The 4,915-nt window shown below is 43.6% G+C and overlaps 1 non-coding gene across 1 annotated transcript; it reads right to left on the bottom strand.

Moving 5' to 3' along the window:
• Positions 1-1,771: 1,771 nt before the first annotated feature.
• TRNAT-CGU lies at positions 1,772-1,843 on the bottom strand. The gene has a single exon. It is a non-coding gene; the product is annotated as a tRNA-Thr (tRNA).
• Positions 1,844-4,915: the final 3,072 nt, after the last annotated feature.

Below are 4,915 nucleotides of genomic sequence, written 5' to 3'. Positions count from 1 at the left end.
TTATATATCTTCATCACCCTATTTATTTTGTTTAATGACATATACATCACCCTGATTCTATTTATTTGCTATTGTTTTAATGAGATGTTCTTCCCCCTCGACTCTATTTATTGCCATTGTTCTTGTCTGTCCGTCTCCCCCGATTAGACTGTAAGCCCGTCAAACGGCAGGGACTGTCTCTATCTGTGAGCGATTTGTCCATTCCAAGCGCTTAGTACAGTGATCTGCACATAGTAACCGCTCTATAAATACTATTGAATGAATGAATTTTGTTAACGAGTTGTCCATCCCCTTGATTCTGTTTATTTCTACTGTTTTAATGAGGTGTCCATCCCCTTGATTCTATTTATTGCTATTATTTTAACGAGGTGTTCTCCCCTTTATTCTATTTATTGCTATTGTTTTAACGTGGTGTCCATCCCCTTGCTTCTATTTATTGCTGTTATTTTAAGGAGATGCCCATCCCCTTGCTTCTATTTGTTGCTATTGTTTTAACGAGGTGTGCATCCCCTTGATTCTAATTATTGCTATTGTTTTAACAAGATGTCCATCCCCTTGCTTCTATTTGTTGCTATTGTTTTAACGAGGTGTGCATCCCCTCGATTCTATTTATTGCTATTATTTTAAGGAGATGCCCATCCCCTTGCTTCTATTTGTTGATATTATTGTAATGAGATGTCCATCCCCTTGATTCTAATTATTGCTATTGTTTTAACGAGGCGTCCATCCCCTTGCTTCTATTTGTTGCTATTGTTTTAACCAGGTGTGCATCCCCTTGCTTCTATTTATTGCTATTATTTTAACGAGATGTCCATCCCTTGATTCTATTTCTTGCTATTGTTTTAACCCCTTGATTCTTTTTATTACTATTATTTTAACGAGGGGTCCATCCCCTTGCTTCTATCTATTGGTTGCTATTGTTTTAACGAGGTGTGCATCCCCTTGCTTCTATTTATTGCTATTATTTTAACGAGATGTCCATCCCTTGATTCTATTTCTTGCTATTGTTTTAACCCCTTGATTCTATTTATTGCTATTATTTTAACGAGGGGTCCATCCCCTTGCTTCTATTGGTTGCTATTGTTTTAACCAGGTGTGCATCCCCTTGCTTCTATTTATTGCTATTATTTTAACGAGATGTCCATCCCTTGATTCTATTTCTTGCTCTTGTTTTAACCCCTTGATTCTATTTATTGCTATTATTTTAACGAGGGGTCCATCCCCTTGCTTCTATTGGTTGCTATGGTTTTAACCCCTTGATTCTTCTTATTGCTATTATTTTAACGAGGGGTCCATCCCCTTGCTTCTATTGGTTGCTATTGTTTTAACGAGGTGTGCATCCCCTTGCTTCTGTTTATTGCTATTATTTTAACGAGGTGTCCACCCCCTGGCTTCTATTTATTGCTACTGTTTCAACGAGGAGTGCACCCCCTTGATTTTATTTATCGCTACTGTTTTTGTCCGTCCGTCTCCCCCCGATTGGACTGGAAGCCCGTCAGCGGGCAGGGGACCTGTGGCCCAAGCGCCGACCCCAGCGCTCCGCACATAGTAAGCGCTCAGTCGACAGGACCGTACCCGGTCCGTCCTATTTCGGGGAGGCAGGAAAGCGCCGCGAAAAGAGAGGCAATTCCCGCCCCCCCGTCCGGAAGGGGAGGATAAAAGCCACTGCGGGCTCTGACGCCTCCCCCCCCCCCCCTCTCGGCGCCAAAATTAAAAAGGCCCCCCGGTGGTGGGTGCGAGGGGAGGCGGGTCTGACCCTCCCCTAGGCCGCAGGCACGGACGGGGTTCGAACCCGCGATCTTCGGTTTACGAGACCGACGCCTTACCACTTGGCCACCGCGCCTGCCGGACAAACCCGCGCCCAGCGACCCACTGGAAGCCGGTGGAAACCTCCCCGCAACCCCCCCCGCACCCTAAAAATAGGGGCATTGAGGGGAGGGGGCTGGGGAGGTGCGGGGGACCTTGTCTTCTCTCCATTCGTCCATTCGGTCTTATTTAAAAATACAGAAAATGGCGGCCTTTCATAATCATCATGTTAGGCCCTTCCTCATGTCGCTATTTGCTAAGCGCTTACTACTCCTGATAATGTTGGGGTTTGTTAAGCGCCCACTCTGTGCAGAGCACTGTTCTAAGCGCCGGGGGAGACGCAGGGGCAGCAGGTTGGCCCAGTCTTCATCCCCATTTCACAGATGAGGGAACTGAGGCCCAGAGAAGAAGAAGAAGAATGTTGGTATTTTGTTAAGCGCTTACTATGTGCCCAGCACTGTTCTAAGCGCTGGGGTAGACACAGGGGAATCAGGTCGTCCCACGTGGGGCTCACAGTCTTCATCCCCATTTTACAGATGAGGGAACTGAGGCCCAGAGAATAATAATAATAATAATAATGTTGGTATTTGTTAAGCGCTTACTATGTGCCGAACACTGTTCTAAGCGCTGGGGTAGACACAGGGGAATCAGGTCGTCCCACGTGGGGCTCACAGTCTTCATCCCCATTTTACAGATGAGGGAACTGAGGCCCAGAGAATAATAATAATAATAATAATGTTGGTATTTGTTAAGCGCTTACTATGTGCCGAACACTGTTCTAAGCGCTGGGGTAGACACAGGGGAATCAGGTCGTCCCACGTGGGGCTCACAGTCTTCATCCCCATTTTACAGATGAGGGAACTGAGGCCCAGAGAATAATAATAATAATGTTGGTATTTGTTAAGCGCTTACTAGGTGCCGAGCACTGTGCTAAGCGCTGGGGTAGACACAGGGGAATCAGGTCGTCCCACGTGGGCTCACAGTCTTCATCCCCATTTTACAGATGAGGGAACTGAGGCCCAGAGAATAATAATAATAATGTTGGTATTTGTTAAGCGCTTACTAGGTGCCGAGCACTGTGCTAAGCGCTGGGGTAGACACAGGGGAATCAGGTCGTCCCACGTGGGGCTCACAGTCTTCATCCCCATTTTACAGATGAGGGAACTGAGGCCCAGAGAATAATAATAATGTTGGTATTTGTTAAGCGCTTACTATGTGCCGAGCACTGTTCTAAGCGCTGGGGTAGACACAGGGGAATCAGGTTGTCCCACGTGGGGCTCACAGTCTTCATCCCCATTTTACAGATGAGGGAACTGAGGCCCAGAGAAGTGAAGTGGCTTGCCCCCAGTCACACAGCTGACAAGTGGCAGAGCTGGGATACTGCTAATTGGTATTGGTTAAGTGCTTACTACTACTACTAATAATGTTGGTGCTTGTTAAGCGCTTACTACTAATAATAATGTTGGTATTTGTTAAGCGCCTACTACTAATGTTGGTGTTTAAGCGCTTACTACTACTACTAATAATGTTGGTGCTTGTTAAGCGCTTACTACTAATAATAATGTTGGTATTTGTTAAGCGCCTACTACTAATGTTGGTATTTAAGCGCTTACTACTATTGATAATAATGTTGGTGCTTGTTAAGCGCTTACTACTAATAATAATGCTGGTATTGGTTAAGCACTTACTACTAATGTTGGTATTTAAGCGCTTACTACTACTACTAATAATGTTGGTATTTGTTAAGCACTTACTACTATTAATTGGTATTTGTTAAGCGCTTACTACTAATAATAATGTTGGTACTTGTTAAGTGCTTACTATGAATAATAATGATAGTATTTGTTAAGCACTTACTACTACTGATAATAATGTTGGTATTTGCTAAGCGCTTACTACTACTAATTGGTATTTGTTAAGCACTTACTACTACTAATAATGTTGGTACTTGTTAAGCGCTTACTACTATTAATAATAATGTTGGTACTTAAATGCTTACTACTACTAATAATAATGTTGGTACTTGTTAAGCGCTTACTACTACTAATAATAATGTTGGTATTTGCTAAGCGCTTACTACTACTACTAATAATGTTGGTATTTGCTAAGTGCTTACTACTACTAATTGGTATTTGTTAAGCACTTATTACTACTAATCATAATGTTGATATTTGTTAAGCACTTACTACTACTAATGTTGGTATTTGTTAAGCGCTTCCTACTACTGATAATAATGTTGGTATTTGCTAAGCTCTTACTACTATTAATCATAATATTGGTATTTGTTAAGCGCTTACTACTACTAATCATAATGTTGGTATTTGTTAAGCACTTACTACTACACTTAATAATGGTAGTATTTGTTAAGCACTTACTACTACACTTAATAATGTTGATATTTGTTAAGCACTTACTACTACTACTACTAATGTTGGTATTTGTTAAGCGCTTCCTACTACTACTAATAATGTTGGTATTTGTTAAGCGTTTCCTACTACTAATAATAATGTTGGTATTTGTTAAGCGCTTATTACTACTACTAATAATGTTGGTATTTGTTAAGCACTTACTATGTGCATGTTCTAAGCGCTGGGGCAGATACAGGATCGCCCGTGACAGTCTTCATCCCCATTTTACAGAGGAGGGAACTGAGGCCCAGAGAAGTGAAGTGACTTGCCCCCAGTCACACAGCTGACAAATGGCTGGAATTAGAACCCATGACCTCTGACTCCGAAGCCCAGGCTCTTTCCACTGAGCCATGCTGCTACTCTATGCTTCTCTTCTATGGGCAGAGCACTCTTCTAAGCGCTGGGGGAGATCCAGGGTCATCAGGTTGTCCCACGTCTTCATCCCCATTTTACAGAGAAGGTCACTGAGGCCCAGAGAAGTGAAGTGACATGCCCAGAGTCACACAGCTGACAAGGGGTCGAGGGGGGATTAGGACCCACCACCTCTGACTCCCAAACGCGGGGTTTTTCCACTAAGCCAAGTTGCTTCTCAAATGAGCCCTGACTCGGTGCAGAGCACTGGCCTAAGCGCTTGGAAGGGGCAGTTGGGCAACAGAGAGAGACCCTCCCGGCCCAAAGGGGGGAAGACGGACGGCAGAGCC

This window comes from Ornithorhynchus anatinus, chromosome 15 (genome assembly GCF_004115215.2).
Source record: "Ornithorhynchus anatinus isolate Pmale09 chromosome 15, mOrnAna1.pri.v4, whole genome shotgun sequence".
NCBI classification, from domain to species: Eukaryota; Metazoa; Chordata; class Mammalia; order Monotremata; family Ornithorhynchidae; genus Ornithorhynchus; species Ornithorhynchus anatinus.
The sequence above is the reverse complement of the archived record's forward strand: the minus strand, read 5'-3'. Positions and strand labels throughout refer to the sequence as shown.